The sequence below is a fragment of the Sapajus apella genome, unplaced genomic scaffold (assembly GCF_009761245.1).
Source record: "Sapajus apella isolate SASKATOON/1434 unplaced genomic scaffold, GSC_monkey_1.0 scaffold56, whole genome shotgun sequence".
In the NCBI taxonomy this organism is placed as follows: domain Eukaryota; kingdom Metazoa; phylum Chordata; class Mammalia; order Primates; family Cebidae; genus Sapajus; species Sapajus apella.
In genome coordinates, this window is record NW_022436996.1 from 13537867 (window position 1) to 13555754 (window position 17888).

Here is a 17888-nt window from a genome sequence, read left to right on the forward strand (position 1 = left end):
TATCTCCCTCCCCCCGTCACCCACATCTGGCATTGCTCCCCTTTTCATCCCATCCCGACCTCCCCACCCCCCAAACTGTCCTTCCCTTTGCTCCTCCCAACAGACCCCAGTATGTGATGCTCCCCTTCTTGTATCCATGTGTTCTCATTGTTCAACACCTGCCTATGAGTGAGAATATGCAGTGTTTGATTTTCTGTTCTTGTGTCAGTTTGCTGACAATGATGGTTTCCAGATTCATCCATGTCCCTACAAGGCACACAAACTCATCATTTTTTATGGCTGCATAGTATTCCATGGTGTACATGTGCCACATTTTCCTTGTCCAGTCTATCGTCAGTGGGCATTTGGGTTGTTTCCAGGTCTTTGCTATTGTAAACAGTGCTGCTGTGAACATACATGTGCATATGTCTTTATAATAGAACGATTTATAATCCTTTGGGTATATACCTAGTAATGGGATTGCTGGGTTAAATGGAATTTCTATTTCTAGGTCCTTGAGGAAGCACCATACAATGGTTGAACTAGTTTACACCCCCACCAACAGTGTAAAAATGTTCCTATTTCTCCACATCCATTGTCTCCAGATTTTTTTAATGATCGCCATTCTAACTGGCATGAGATGGTATCTCAATGTGGTTTTGATTTGCATTTCTCTAATAACCAGTAATGATGAGCATTTTTCCATGTTTCTTGGCCTCATATATGTCTTCTTTTGAAATGTGTCTGTCTGTTCATATCCTTAACCCACTTTGAATGGGCTTGTTTGTTTTTTTCTTGTAAATCTGTTTTAGCTCTTTGTAGATTCTGGATATTAGCCCCTTGTCAGATGGGTAGATTGTAAAAATTTTTTCCCAGTCTGTTGGTTGCTGGTTCACTCTAATGACGGTTTCTTTTGCTGTACAGCAACTGTGGAGTTTGATGAGGTCCCATTTGTCTATTTTGGCTTTTGTTGCCAATGCTTTTGGTGTTTTAGTCATGAAGTACTTGCCTATGCCTAAGGACATTTTCTATCAATGTAGCGCATAGAACCAGATTCTTACTAAACAAACAAATTTTATGAGGTTTACTGGATTTCACTTTAAAAATATGATTTGGTAACTTTTTTGTAAAGATAGTGGATAGTTCTTTCCATTTCGCTCTCATTGTAGTGTACTACTGACATTTTGCTTCTACCCTGTCACTACCCACCATCTGTAGCATGGCATTAGTAGAAATTGTGGTTTGGTTAATGCACGGGGTCTGGGGGTGGTCAATGCATGCTCACTATTCTTTAGCCAGTTTTGCATTTTTTTCCTGGATCTTTGCACGTCCTAGCCATGTTGCTTTCTGGAAAAATATGGAAGGGGAGGTGAAGAATTCAGATTTCAAACTATACTATCCATTTATTTAGTCAACAGCTACAGATTGCCTTCTATGTATTTGTTGCACTGCATGGCAGTTAAGGATAAAAATAAATAGTTGTATATTATCTTTGCTCTCCAGATTAAGTGCAATGAAGGAGACATTTATATAAATGTAATCACAATGCAGTGTTCAAAGATTAGTACCAAAAAATGAAAGAATAGAAAACTGGGGCACATTTTATTCACTCAATTAGTTCAAAAGATAACTCCTGAGTACCTGCTCTTTGTCACGCCCCTTTCTAGGGATAGAGCAGTTAAAAATATAAACAGAAATCCTTCCTTTCATGCAACATACCTGCTACTGAGCTTACAGTTCAACAGAATCTTCATTGATGAGTAGATGCTTGCTATGGATGACTATGGGAAACTTATTCAAGTTAAGAGGAACCAGCAAAGAAATATGGAGATGCAGGATATGTTGTAGGATTTCCAGGTAACTGTGCAGATAAAATATGGGGTGTGGCCTGGAAAATGCCAGAAGATAAGACTAGAAAACTAATTGGCATACTGATTGTGAAGAGCCTTAAATTCCACACAGTGGAATGTGAACTACTTTTTGCCGCAGGTTTTGGAAAGTCATTAAAAGATTTCAGTTAGCAGTGTGAGGTGCACAGATATGCTGTTTAGATTGGTTATCAAATTATATGTTTGTTAAATATCCATAGATGTCCAACAATTTCTGAAGTTTGAAACTTACTGCTGTTGTGAAGCATTGAGCTTTGTTATATTGCATTGAATTGATGGTATGACAGCTAAAGTATTCAATTGTAGCTTGTCTCTGTATAGATGCTCTGGTCAATATATTACTAGTTAAGGATGCAGTACGATACTTTTTAAAAGCATAATTAGCAGATTCACTGATAGAAAAAGCCACATCTAAAATATGACTTCTGCATTAAGGTATTTTACTGTTTGGGGTTTCTGTATTTTCCTTATAATTGGTATAATTATGAGCTTTCTGAAATGCATTTGGCTTGGGATCCATTGGATTTCCTTCCATCTATAGATTGCTGTCTGTCATCCGTTCTGGAAACTCTCAACCATTACGTTTCAAATATTAGAATTATTCTGGACTATAAAATCAGTTTGATAATTATGTTTTGAGAAAGAGTACCTTGAAAATGTAAGAAAAGGGCAAGCATGTAAGAAAGAAGAATCATGGCAGGAATTCAAAACGCAGAGGGTGGGTCTAGCAGCAGAGAGGCATAGCTGAAGCGGGACAGTGGATAGAACACAGAGGTGGTGAAGAACTTCAGAATGCAGCCCAGAGAGATTAAGACCTAGGAAATATGAAAGTGCTGAGATGTATATGATACAAGGAGAGGATATTAAATACATTTAATTGGAGGTACAGAAGAAATAAGAAAAAGCATAGGGCAAGTAAGCCAGCTGCCTTTTATGTTCACTTTTGCTTTCATAGTTCATGACCATAATTCCTTCTGTTTTATGATTTTTGGCCAGGACCTCACATTTCTGAGAAATTTAAGTGTGGGAATTATTTGAGGCGTGGGTTAAAAGTAAATCCAAGGAGAATTTACATTTGCTTTTTCCTGGCTGCTGAGTGAACTTCTAGCCCAGTTCTGTGAGAACACTAAGTACTTAGGACACTTTGATACTTTTTTGGACCACATTTGTCAGTGTAGATTCTGAATGTAATTCTGCTGGGAATTTGATGTCTGGTTACAAATGCTCAGGGGAGACTTTTTTCATCTCCTCAGCAATGGAGTGCCAAGGTTTGGTTGGCTCCCTTTTCTAGCAGTCCAGTGGGAGTGCTGTTTATGTTCATCTTGATATTTAGGAGCTCTGCTTTATGTGGTACAGCCTCCTTTTAGATGTCCACCTTGGGCAGGCCTTGGGCCTTTTCTTCTAATAACCTTCCATATTTGGAGGCTTTAGAAACTGAGGATCAAGTTCATCTGTTTTGCTAAACACTGTCCAGATGAAAGTTAGCTTTGGAGCTTCTTTTTATATCAAAACACAGCTTTTGGCTTCTGGGAATAATTTTTTTTTTTTTTTCCGAGACAGTCTCCCCCTGTCACCCTGGCTGTACTGCAGTGGCACGATCTCAGCTCACTGCAACCTCTGCCTCCTAGAATTCTTTTTTCTAAATGGATACATTTGATGCGTTTTAGAAGAGTCCCTTAATTTTTTTTTTTTTTTTGTATTTTTATTGTTTTCAGTTGGCCAGGGCACTAATCTATCATATTGCCTCTGTACCTCAGTTCCTTCTGCGTCTATGTTACAGTAATGATCAGCTCCAGATATGAGATGCTTATCTGAAATTAGGTTTATTAAGTTTTTTTCTTATTAATGGAAAATCTGATGGAAAATCTGATGTGGCTTGAGTAGCATTTCACATTTTATAGCTAAGCTAACTGGAACACATTGCTGAAGCAGGGGAAACCGATTGCTAGCATGTGGTGCCACGTTTTTTAAAGGCCAAGCCTGTACATGACATGTGTCACCTTCAGCGGGAATGCCCCAGCCCAACTGCAAAGACAGTCTAGAATATGAAGCTTGTGGGCTCAGGAAGAGGAGACATTGGGCAATACAAAGGTCATCTCTCTCAAGCTACCAGATGTGGATATCTTGAAAGAAATTCTGGAATCATGACCCTACATAACATATAGGAATGTAACATACAATGTGTTAGACTTTAGTTAGTTATTAAGGCAGAGTCCTCAGTTCTCCAAAGTGGTAAAGATGTTAAGGGTATCTGTGTAGCCAAATCTCCAAATATAATGCACTGTAGATGCTCTCTGTGATCATTTTGATTTTATGTCATTGGAATAACTACAGAATTACCTTATCCTAATAAAATAATTATTACATAGTGTGGTGCAAAAAGCTCATGCAAGATTACACTCTCTGTTCCTTAAAGGAGTGACAATGACAGGCACAGGCTTCCACCTGTGGGGTTAGCGTGCTGCCTTTACTCGTCTTGGTCGCCCTGTTCTAGGGAGATCTTTACAGCCCGGCTCTCTGCTTTTCTATCACTTTAGCGAATAGCAAGAAAATTAGTAACACAAATGCTTATGTCAAAATGAATATGTTTGGGGGTTTAAGGTATAAAGGGATCTCATGTGATCTACCATATTGGTAACAACTTTTAATTGTATACCTGTGAATGGGATTAATACTAAAAGTTAGTTTGAAATGACCATAGGCCAGGTGCAATGGCTCACTCCTGTAATCCCAGCACTTTGGGAAGTTGAGGCGGGCAGATCACAAGAACTCAGGAGTTACCAGCCTGACCAACATGGTGAAACCCTGTCTCTACTAAAAATACAAAATTAGCCAGGCGTGGTGGTGCATGCCTGTAATCCCAGCTACTTGGGAGGCTGAGGCAGGAGAATTGCTTGAACCCGGGAGGTGGAGGTTGTAGTGAGCTGAGATCGCACCACTGCATGCCAGCCCGGGCACCAAGAGAGAAACTCCATCTCAAAAAAAAAAAAAACTATAAAATTACTGCACAGAAGCATTCTACATCTGAGACTTGCACCATTGGGGCTGAACTGACTCTGTCAGGTGTTATTTTATATAACTCTGTTCTTAATATATGTGATACATGCACTAGATGTGCCTATACATTACATAGCATGCATACTTTGGGGAAGGTATTCAGAATGGACATCTACAGCAGACGGTTCATTGTTTTTAGAACTTACAATCACAGTCAGGACAGGCAGAAGAAATGTTATACATTTAAACTGAAATCACTTAAAAATATCATGAAAGTAGGCTTAAGAAAAGGTCTTGTATGCTTTAGCACCAAATAAAGACTTCAAAATTTTTAATGTATTCTTTAAATTAAAGTTAACATATAGCTGTTGAGGTGGAAGATAATATTCATACTCTTACAAGAAGCATCTCACCTGAGCCTCATAACAATTCTGGGAGAAAAGCAGAATAATATGGTCACATGGTAAAGTGTTTTGTCTCAACACTTTTTCCACAACACTCCATTTCTTCTTTCATGGGATTAATGGACTAAGATGCAAATAACAAACTCTTGAAACAAGTCCCAGCCCATAGGCTGGCAATTATCCATAAGCAGTGTATAACCGATGGCCAGTTGAGGTGTGCATATGTATATATAAATATATATATGTGTGTTTGTGTGCATGCATATATGTACCTACACACATATATATACACACAGATATATATATGTTTTTTCCTTTATGATATTATTTTCAAATAAGATAAATCTTGGATGCACTTTAAGGATACACTTCATCTTGTTACTGTATCCTTAATGAAAAACGATTTTCTGAAGTTTTGTAATAAAATCTACATCTAACAATCATCTTTTATCATTTAAGAAGACTAAATGATTTACCATTAAGCTTTGCTTAAGTATGTTAAAAGTAGTAAAAAATCAATATAAATGTTAATTATTATGAGTATTAGGTTTGAGCATAGTGTACTCTAGAATTTTTTTTTCAATTATAGATGATCTGAAATTAAAGTTAATAGTAGGAGGAATAAGTCATCTTATAGCAACTGTTTGGTTGATAATTTTTTTAGTGTAGTAACTTGGTAAGAGAGTTTGTGGTATATCTGCTACACTAATTTTAATTGGCTGGAATAGTCCTAAACCTGGAACTAGAATATGCTTCTCTTGATCTTTTTGAAAAAGCTTGTCCTTATATCATCTTAGTATTTCTGTGATGTTTTGTGTTTCTTTTGGAGTGTCTACATGTGAGACTCTCATGAGACTTGGTTGTGTAAATAAGTAATTATCTTCCATTCATTAAAATTATTTTAGTCATTTGGGACTGACCTGTATGTCATCGTAGCAATTCACTTGAAGTGTTTAGTTTGTTTCAGTCTAAAGTTTGTGTTCTCTTTTCAGTCCCCTTTCTGTGATGTGTTTTTATTAGTTATAAATTGAATTTTAAAACAAGGACACAATGAGGTAGAGTTCCAGTTCAAAATGAATATGGAAAGACATTTAGAAATTTTTTAGCTAGTTGTTTTTTTAGCGTGTAAGGTTTTTCATATTGTATTTTTGGCATATTTCACTTAACATGGGTCAAAATGTCATTATGAGTGAAAACCTTGGTAGGTAGCATTTGCTTTGTAGGAATGTTCAATTTGCCATATGAAAAATAGAAAATTCAAAATAGAATCCATAGTAGTCCCTTCCTTAAAATAAACATTCCTCTTTTACTTCCAAAAATGCGTTCTTGATAAGACATCATCACCTTTCCTGAGCAGGGGATACTGTGAAATAGATGAGGGACGTTTCAGACATGAAGCATCACCGATGTCAGTGACGACTTAGGCCATCTTCCTGCTGAAGAGTCAGGTGCTCAGTTTCATGTTTATCATGCTGCCTGTGCGGAGTGTGGATGGCTCCAGGTTTCACATACATAGTTTCTCATTTTCTGGTCCTGTGCTTCTCAGGAATACAGAAACGTTAGCTTCTGTACACTGAGCATAAATTATCTTTTATCTCCAAGTTTTATGGCAGTTTGTAATACAAGTTAATAGGATTTATAACCAAGAAATGAGATGTCCAAGAGTTAATAAGGCATGCCTTTTACATTATCCTAAACCTTGCTCGGTGATTCCCACTCAGGATTCCAGTATCTGATATAGGAAAAGGTGGTGCAGAGCAGACTTCTGTCAGTTTTTTTCTCACTTGAGCAAGCTTGCAAATATGTTGTAAATATTTCTTCCTCATCATTTTAGTCATACTTTACTGCTGCTTGTTTTTTTTTTTTTTCATTCACCAGATCAATTATTCACTATATAAGGTCCCAACAGTATTTACATTACAAATTTGTAATGCTGATAATGAACCTGATAAAATACACTGATAGTTTGATAGAAAGAAGCTGAATATTCATGATGTAAATGTGCTATGCCTAATGGTTTCTGTTGAGAACTGGGCGTTTGGGTGAGTCTACCCTTGTGTGCACATGTCCAGCACAACCTCATCAGTGATAACATCAGAGAAGTGATTCTCAGTGTGATTTCGAGTAGGCAACAGGGAGTTCTCAATTCTAGGTAACACTGAAATATTCTCACACTATTTATTACCCATTTTAATTCCCTTCTTTGGAATAAGCATTATTATTTTATTCTTCCTCTGTATCTTTCATGTAATTTTTATTGTTGCTTGGCCTTTAAGACTTCTAGTATAAACTACATAGTATCCACAGAACTATTAAATATTAGTGTAAATAGTGTAAAGCTTTAGAGATCATTTTATAGATGAGCGTCTGCAGTGATATTTATGTGATCTGCACAAGGTTATATGCAGTGTTTCTTTGCTAGGTAATTGATACTGAAAATGAAACAGATCTCATGCAGTAATAGTCTGAAAAAGGACCACCAGGCATTTCATACCAGAAATGGCCTGCTACATTCACCTTCCCAACCTCCATCCATCTTCCAAAGGGTACACTGTGAATACCTGTTCCTACCTGGCCTACACCCACCTCCGCTTGCTGCCCTGGGAAAGTTTTGCCACTCAGTGTTCAATGCCTGGCCGAAATACTTTTCACCTTCAAATTGTGTCCTTACCTAGCTCTTTCTTCTCTTTGGCTTGTTTGCTCTGCCATGCCAGTGCAGCAGATTCTTCTACATATGAAATACACACAGACACATCTTCCCTAAGCATCCTCTTCTTTCTTTTTTTTTTTTTTCTTTTTGAGACGGAGTCTCGCACTGTCACCAGGCTGGAGTACAGTGGTGTGATCTTGACTCACTGCAACCTCCGACTCCCTGGTTCAAGCAATTGTCCTGCCTCAGCCTCCTGAGTAGCTGGGATTACAGGCACGTGCCACCATGCCCAGTTAATTTTTTTAGAGATGGGGTTTCACCATGTTTCCCAGGATGGTCTTGATCTCCTTGTGATCTACCCACCTCGGCCTCCCAAAGTGGTAGGATTACAGGCGTGAGCCAATGCGCCTGGCCTTCATCCTCTTCTTTTCCCTCTCTCTAAGCATTGCCCAGCTTTCCAGGGAAAAGTCTTCAACACTCATTCTCTCCTTCTTTTATTTCCCCTTTCCTTTGTGTTCTTTTTTTTCCTTATCATCTACACGGCATTAAAAAAAACACACACAAAAACCTATCCTGTTGTAGTATGTGTTAATCTCATACATTATAAGCAGGCGAACCTTATATTTTAATATGAAATAAGACAATAAATTCCAGAGCTATACAACTCTCATTTTTTCAGGGCCCTAGTGTCCCCTTTAAATCTGCATAGAAAATTTTTCTCTATGGTTTTATCCATGTTTTATTAAACTGATTTTCATTTAAGAAGTTAAACTACACACTTGTCTCTATCTTATAGCTCTTGTTTTCTGTTTTGTTGATTTACAGAGTAGAATGCTTCAGAAACAAACATTCTGTAAATGCCGGTGACGTGATAGACACGGTGGTGGGCATTCAGAGTACGGAAATAAAAGGCACTGCCTGTATTCTGCTGCTCACAGTTTAGTACAAGAGACAGAATAAATATTAAAATTCAGAAATACATTGTAATAAAACACTGGGGGCTAGGGGGATAGCAGGAATAAAGCATGTAACCCAGTTAGGATACGGGGCCGGTGGTCCCCAACCCTGATAACTGCCACTCACCTATGCAGCGTACAGGCTCTTTGACCTTAAAGAAGTCTTCACTAAGAAAGATTCATAGGAAGATGTTCATCAGCAAAAACCTATGGTGATCCCTCAGTGATTCCAAAACAGTATAGGAGGAAATATCAAATTCAGTCTTCATGGAAACAGTTAGAAAACTTATGTGAACCTTGGCCTTGCATTTCAATCATGAGTGACAGAGAATCAGTTGAAGAGACTTGAATAGTTTCTAAGAGATGATATCAAGACTCCATATGTTTGATATGGAGATGGTGTCTGAACTCAAGACTGCTAAGAAGTCAGGCAAAGAAAGGAATAATGACATTTAATGTGGAAGGAATATAAGGCAACAAGAGAACTTGGCACATTTGGGGAACAGCAAACTGCTGAATCCCAGGGAGCCATAGGAGGTGCATCTGGAGGGAAGCAGGCTCTAGAGCACAAGGGTTTGCTTGCATCCCCAGGAAAATGGTCTCTATATTGAGACCAAAGGCCACAGATTTTAAGGGTTTTTTAATTGAAGGAATGGTGTTTGATTGACATTTAAAAAGTTTAATTTGATGAGAGTATAGATTGTTTACAGAAGAGATAGAGGCCAACCGATTTTCTTGGAAATCCAAGGAACAAATGATGAGTAAATGTAAGTAAACAGGAGAGTGAAGAAAAGATAATGGAGTTGGCTGGGATGTGTGCTCAGAAGTCTTCACTGTAGAAATGCAGAGGAGTCAGTGGAATACCTGCATTCAGCATTAAGGAACTGGGTGCTTGGGTGCTGTCCTTCTTTAAGATAGAGCCGGTAAGAAGAGCAGATGAACATGGGAAGATGGCCAGTTGACTCTAATGTATAAAGAGAAAGATCTCTCTCTGGAACCAAATAGAATTGCCTAAAAGGATAACATGGTCTGGCCTGGAGATCTACCTTGAAAATTGTCAATATGTAAAAAGGCAAAAGAGTGATGAGCTTGGATGTCAAAAATAAACAGGATACAATGGATTTGAGAGCCAGGAAGGAATTTGATAAGGTACAGTTTTCATGGCACAATATGTGTAAAAACTGTATTACTATGAGTTGAGTATTAAGTGGGAAGGGCAGCTGAAATACATTTTTTTGTATTATTGTTTACCCTTTTTTGTCGTTCCCCTATAGAAGCTGAATTTTTGTACTAATCTGGGAACCAATAATGGCTTATAAAACTATTTTTGTAAGACCTTTTTTTCAGGTTAAAAACAAAACCATATCATGTATATTTGGGATTTTACCTTTATATCTTGCACAGCAAGACTGAGAGTGCAGCTGCCATGTTGCACTTCTGTAAAATGTCTGATATTTATGGACACTAATTATAGCAGCGTACGCTGGAGAAGTACTTTTCACCCTACTTTTAACAAATATTTTCTTAAAAAAAAAAAAAGAAGAAGAAGAAGAAGAAGAAAAAGAATCTCCTGGCCCAACCCCAAGCTCCATATCTCTTATAAACCCTTCCCTACCTCTTCTACTTGAACATCTGTGGTGTGGGGCTAAGGCGTGGTAGACCTCTGTGCTAGACCTTTAACTCTCCTTTTCTGGTCTAGGGAAAACTGGTCCAAACTGACCACACCTACTCTTTTCTCTGATTTTTTGAACTCACTGTACACTTTAAAACATATTTTAAGTCATTCTTATCTTTTAAAACCCTACTTTTTTGTCTTCTATGCAGCATTTCCAAATAAACTCTTTAAACTTCATTCATTGGATCATTTTTATCATCTTTTTTCTTCATTTATTCAGGTTGCTGTAACAAAATGCCATCAACTTGGTTTTGTAAACAACAGAAATTCATCTCTCATAGCTATGGAGGTTCAAGATCAAGGCGCCAGCAGATTCAGTGTCTGGTGAGGGCTCCTTTCCGGGTTGGCTGTTTCTTACTGTATTCTCCCATGGTGAAAGGGACAGCTGAGCTCTCTAGGGCCTCTTTTATAAAGATACTAATCCCATTCATGAGGACGCTGTCTTCATTACCTTATTATCTTCCTAGGGCTCTGCATCTTAATACTATCACATTGGTGATTAGTTTCAGTAGATGAATTGAGAGGCAAGTGGGGGAGGAACATTAAGACCAACCAAGTACTTTTTTAAATGTTTTTTTTTCCCCCTGTGGGCCTCAAATACTCTAAACCTATAACAAAATTTATTGAGTTATAACTTTTCTCGTATTTTAAACTTTAAAAAACATATAATTGTATATTTTGATAAAAGATGAAATAATAATTATTACAGTTTATCTAATGCTAGCCAAGTCTAAATAACTAGGAAGTCTTAGACAATTTAAATGCTGTATTCCATTACCAGAAGCATCCAATATTGCCTTCTCTTATAAAATGTGGGTTACCTGGACATCCCTGGTTAAGAGTTAGAGGCTGTAACTTGCTCCACTTATTTCCCATTTGACATGTTTTTTTTTTTCCTTGTGTTTTGGATGCTCACTTGGGGTAGTGATTGTTTTTTTTTGATGGTTGGTAGCATGCTACTGCTGAGAAAATACATGAGGATAATGGTAGTGGGCCTTAAAGCAACCTGGATGTGATGATATTTCAAGGAGAAAGGAGTGAAATACTTCCCTAATACCTGCCTCTCACCCACACAGCATAGAGGTTCTTTGACCTTAAAGAAGTCGTTCACCAAGGAAGATTTATAGAAAGGTGTTCATCAGCAAAAACCTCTTGTAACCCTCAGTGATTCCAGAGGAGTAAGGGAGGAAATACCAAATTCAATCTTCATGGAAATTGTTTAAAAACTTATTTGTACATTGGCCTTTCATTTTCAACCATGAGTGACAGAGAATCGGTTTTGGAGACTTGATGCAATCCATAAGAGTGCTGTGTACAGGTAGAACAATAGAAAAGATGGCATCAGCATTTGTCTGAGTTCTGTCACCATAATTTATCATAATCCAATTCTAGGTAAAGTAATGGAATATTGGATGCAGGATGTCATCGTTTCCTTTATCCCCCCTCCCACAGTCCTCTGTGGCAAGGACACAGGTACACTGTGTCATGTATACTTAGTTCAATTGAGCATTGCTGCAGCATCATTCTTTGATTGAAAACAAAAAGTTGCCAATGCAGTTATCAATGAACTGTGAAGTGATTTGAGTGTTACCAGCAGGGAAATGAAATGAGCCTCTGGGAAGAAGATTGGCATAAGTGAAAGTTTCTGTATAAAGAGCTCCATACAGCTCCAGCGGGGGTTTTTCTACTCCTTCATCAATTAAGGTTTTTTCCTCCAAATTTGGGAACATTTTGATCTTGTTTGTTCTGAAAATTATCAAAACTAAAAATGAAGAAAAAGTGTGAAATTTATACAAATAAAATTAAGCTAAGATAGGTGGGGCTGGAGGGTACTTTTTCACACCACACATTCACCCTAGGTATTTTGAAGCCCTTCCAAGGAGCTGTGTAAGATGTTTCCCTCCCCCACAATACATACATACACATAGAACACATGTAATACAGAAGTACGCACGCGCGCGTGTGCGCGCGCACACACACACACACACACACACACACAAAGAACACAGTTTTACTAAGAAAAAGGAAAGTGAGGATTCTAGATCTCAGGTCTATGGGGAAGGATTTTTTTCTTTGAAAACTACTATGTGTGTCTTTTAAAAGCTCTACTTAGTTCTTCATGACTTTATTATCTGAATTATGATATTTGACTTAGAAATATACAAAATAATATAACAGTGAAATATTTTCTTAAAAATGTTTCAGAGTCTGAAAGCAGGTTAGCAGGTTATAACCTAAGGTGATAGACATACACACACACACAGAGAAACTTATTTTGAATAAACATGGAAGAAGAGAGGTAATCCCAAGTTCATATTGTTCTCTGAAGTAGACTGAGAAACTGCTTATAAAATGTTAAGTTGATTGGATAGTCTAAACACTGAAGATATACTGCATATTAGTATACTAAATCTCTTGATTACCATGCATGATTTAGAAAATATCCTCTGTATCCAAAAGGATAGAAAACTAGAAAAATAATAACATTTTTATTTACATACTTAACACTTTACTTACACACTTAACACTTTTACAATTTATGAACTACCTTCATCGTCATCTCATTTGATTTTCCCAGCAACCCTTGTAAGTAAGCGGCTAGGTACATTTTTCCTACTTCTGGGATGAAGAAACTGTGCAGAGAACAACATGGTGAATGCGTGGTAAACCCATCAACAATCTAGGAATTTTCAGAACCCTACTTCTATACCTTTTCTTTATGTATAAGAATCCATATACTTACTCTCTAAATTTTATTGGATACATATGGAAGGCTCCAAAAGGATTAAGAAAAAATAACCAGTTTTATCTATCTTCTGTACACTGAGAAGTTCACCTAGGAGTAAGCATTTGTATTAGTCTGTTCTCACACTGCTAATAAAGACATGCTCAATACTGAGTAATTTTTAAAGAAAAAGAGATTTAATTGACTCACAGTTCCATATGGCTGGGGAGGCCTCACAATCATGGAAGAAGGTGAAAGACAAGCAAAAGCACATCTTACATGGTGGCAGGCAAGAGAGAATGTGTAGGGGAACTGCCTTTTATAAAGCCATCAGATCTTGTGAGACTTAATCATTATCACAAGAACAGCACAGGAAGAACCTGACCCCTTGATTCATTTGCTTCCCACTGGGTCCCTCTTACAACACCTGGGAATCTACAATTCAAGATGAGTTTTGAGTGGGGCGGTATGCATATCAGCATTGAAACAATTATATGGCTTTTTCTCAATTTTTAATTATGAAAATTTTCATACATCATTTTTTTTCAAGATGGAGTATTGCTGTCACCAGGCTGGAATGCAGTGGCTCAATCTCAGCTCACTGCAACCTCCACCTCCTGGGTTCAAGCAATTCTCCTGCTTCAGCCTCCTGAGTAGCTGGGACTACAGGTGCATGCCACCATGCCCAGCTAATTTTTGTATTTTTAGTAGAGATGGGGTTTTACTATGTTGACCAGCATGGTCTTGATATCTTGACCTCATGATCCACCTGCCTTAGCCTCCCAAAGTGCTGGATTACAAGCATGATTCAGTTTGGAATAACATATTTGTTTTCTACTGTACTGTACTATACTATACTATACTATACAGTAATTAGTTTAAAAATTAGAATACTCATATTAACACAAACAGTAAAACTGAGTGAAATTAAAGACTTCTTTGGAAGGGTTTCTGCAGTTAATTTATGTCTCAGGCAGAGTATTGTCTCTAAAATTTGTCACCTGAAATACAAAGTTTTGTGCTTTCTGTGGTTATGATATAAATTTATTAAAATATTAGATTCATTTGTTGCAGTTTATTTGAAGTTATAAGGCTTTATTTTTCAATTCTGCAGTTATTATTTAAAGTAACTGCATAGCTCAGACAGCAAAGGTCAATAAAAAGATAGCTTCAGGAGATGTCTTGGTTTCATTCCTGTTCTTACTACCACCATACTCTTTGAGAACCTTTGAAATTCTTGCACAAAATATTTTAAAAGGATATATATTTCCCTTTCTTCTTCTTTTTAATAAAAAAATCTAGTATACTATAAGCATTTGTCTCTTTCTTTTTTCCACTCACTTTATTTTGGAGACTACTTTTTATGCAGTCGTCCTTGTTCTTCTGTTAGGACTGCTTAGTACTCTACTGTGTGGATGTACCTAAATGGACCATGATTTATGCATGTGTCGCTTTTTGAAATAACATACTGGAAACCCATACTGTGTAGTGCATGCTTCGAGTTAATGGACATGCATGTTTTGAAGGTGTTCTTCAGGTGATTCTATGTAGATTCCTATTAAGAACAATTTTATTCTCAAAACAACTTTATGAGGTAGAGGTGATATGACCCAGTTTTAAAGATGAGCAAACTGGTTCTTTAAAAAGGTGAAGGGACTTATCAAGGGTTATTCTCTCAGTTAGTGATAAAGCCACATTTCAGAACCTTGTTAGAGCCTTTAACTCTCTCCACTCCATAGTTCTGTCTCCAAAAACATGATTCATGAGCCTAGTATGATGCCAGTCAATATAGAAAAATTAATTAATTTTAAAAAGTAAATGAATTAAGCAAATATAACCTATAAAGACCATAAAATTCTTCTATAACAGATAAGTAGGCTCCCCTGCCCCTTTCCTTTTCCTTTCCCTTCCTTTGCCTTCTTCGTCTTGCTCTTTTGCCCAGGCAGGAGTACCTTTTTAGAAAAAGGCATGATGATAGAGGAGCCCCAAAATTGATTAACTGTGGACACACTGGCCTTTCCAATTGTCTTATGACAGTAAGCCAATTTTATCCATAGTAGGAGTCCTCAAGGTAAAAGGCACAGAGTATAGAACATTGGTCTTATTTTATCAGGCAAATTTAATGTACAAAAATGTTGCTCAAGGGACAGTGGAGAAGGATTGATTTTCTCCTGAGTGATGCTAGCCTATTAAGAAGTGGCCACTCTTTGAAATTTTGATAATAGTTATTGAAAGCTATGAAAAGATCTTAACATTCTTTTTCTGAGCATATTTCATACTATATAGTATTTCCAGGAGCAGAGAAAACCAGTGAAAATAAAAGACGTTGAACAATTTTTTAAATGTATTCATTCAATGAAAATATTATTAAGGACTTATTTGTATCAGGCACTTGGCTAGATTGAGGATGGATAATTTACTTTCAAAAAGCTAACAGTCTCTTCACTAAATAGAGCAATACTAGAGAATGAGATTTGGAAAAAAAAAATACTGTACAAAACAGTATTACAAGTATGTACGGAATATTATGGGAGACCAGAGAAGCAGAACATACCACGCCACAGACTAGCATAGGAAGGATTTCTGGAGGAGGGCGTTCCTGAGTGTGCCTCAAAATAGGCAGAAGAATCAGAGTTACCAAGAGGGAAGGGGTCAGGAGACCCCAAGAGGGAACAAGATGAGCAAACTGTGTGCAGTTAAGACACTGTACAGTTTATTTGGGAGAACTGTCAAAAACCTGTTGTTTCTGGGAGAGAAGAGAAGGAGACGGTGGTAGAAGAAGCTAAAACAGTGGGCAGAGAAGCAATAAGATATCAGTTCCTGTGCCAGGGAAAAAGTTTGGATTTTATCTTTTAGAGTTTAAAGAGTTTAACTTTTCTGGGTCACAAGCCCATTTGAGAATCTGATAAAAACTGTCAACCTTCTCTCCATAAAAATGTACCTTTATAAATGCACTTAAAATTTTAAATATTATCTGAAGAGTTTATAGAAGCCCTGAGCCTGTCTATCCATAGACTTCTACTTGGGAACCAGCTATTTCAGACAAATTCTTACATACCTCATTGGCCTATCAGTTAGCATGGAGAGGGTTTAGTGATCTTCATAGATAGGAGCTTCACATTTAGTTATCAGTAACAGTTATCAAATGTGGGGAACAGCCAGGCCCTTCATTGATAATGAAATTGATTATCATGGCTAATGCTGACTGAGTCTCACCATGTGTCAGGCACTATGCTGAGTGAGTGATTATGTGTATTAACTTGTTTGTTTTTGTTTTTTGTTAACTTGTATAATAAGCTCACAACAATTCTATAAAGTAGCTATTCTTATTTTTCCAATTTCTCAGGTGAAAAACGGAAGCATAAAGTATTATTTACAGCTAGTAAGATGCAGAGATGGCATGTACCAGGTATTCTGGTCACACAGACACTGTTTTATGCTCTTAATTGCTACATTATCCTCTCCCTGAGAAAAACAAATTGAAGCTGTTTTTAACAAGAGCCTAGACCAATTTGCCATAGATACAACTCAGTATGCAGATATTACATTGTGTTCATTGAACTTACATCTTAGACGTACAGATTGCTGCCCTTTAAAGCACTGTATTCATGACAGTTCATTGCAGCTATATTCCTGACAGAACTTTGAATAGTGTTAAATATGGCTTTAAGATTCTTAGTATTAACACTTAATAATGCATGTCATCCTGGCCATCTTAAAGAATTTCATTTCTAAAGCTAAATAGGGTATAATTTTTTAAAAAAAATTATCGTGTCCTTAACATACACTTCATTTAAAACAACTTATGAACCAGATTCTAACTAGAACTTAGCATAAAATGTTGATGTGCAGTATTAATAAATTGATGCTCAAAATTTCATCCTCTATTGCTTTTATCTACAGTGCTTTTTACTTGAAAATTTGCATTTATACCCAAAGAAGAGCTTCTTTTTTGGGTATAAATGCAAATTTTCAAGTAAAAAGATGTTCATGAACATCTCAATAGGTATAGAAAAAGCATTTGGCAAACTTCATCATCTTCTCTTGTTAAAAACTCTAAAAAATGTGTAGAAGTGAGAAAGAAGTTTATTGTAACACGGGTCTTCTAAAGAGGACCAAAAGAAAGGGAAGCATTCAGAATTGTGAAAGGGAACTAGAAGGAGACTGCATATGATATTTAATTATAGCAGAGATATTTCATGAGTGAGTGTATAAAGAAGCAACATGGTGTCACAATCCAATGGTTTGTTAAGACTGGAAATTTTAAATTACTTCATCCAAGGTGTCGTATGGCTTCTGGCTCTGAGAGGGAAGTTTGAGGCTTGACTGTGGTGTTATACAGACTGCCAATCCTGAGGAACTTTCTCAGTCTCAGTGTCTTCATCTGTAAGACTGAAATGATGATTCACATAATTTTCATGAAAGTTAAAATGTTTGAGGCCATACACATGAAATTACCATTGTTGTGTTGTTTTTTGCTTTTGTTTGGTTTCTCTGCTTTGGGCTTCTAATGGAAATAGTTGTATTAATCATGCTTCTTATTTGATGGCACGTTATCATCACTCATCATCTTGTTTCATTGCTTGGTTTGGATTTGCTGATTCTTTTTTTTT

At 37.0% G+C, this 17888-nt stretch overlaps 1 protein-coding gene across 4 annotated transcripts in view; it reads left to right on the forward strand.

Annotated features, from left to right (window-relative positions):
* The window catches only part of TPK1 (thiamin pyrophosphokinase 1), a 396118-nt gene that overhangs the window by 228714 nt on the left and 149516 nt on the right, over positions 1-17888 (forward strand). The window lies entirely within an intron of this gene.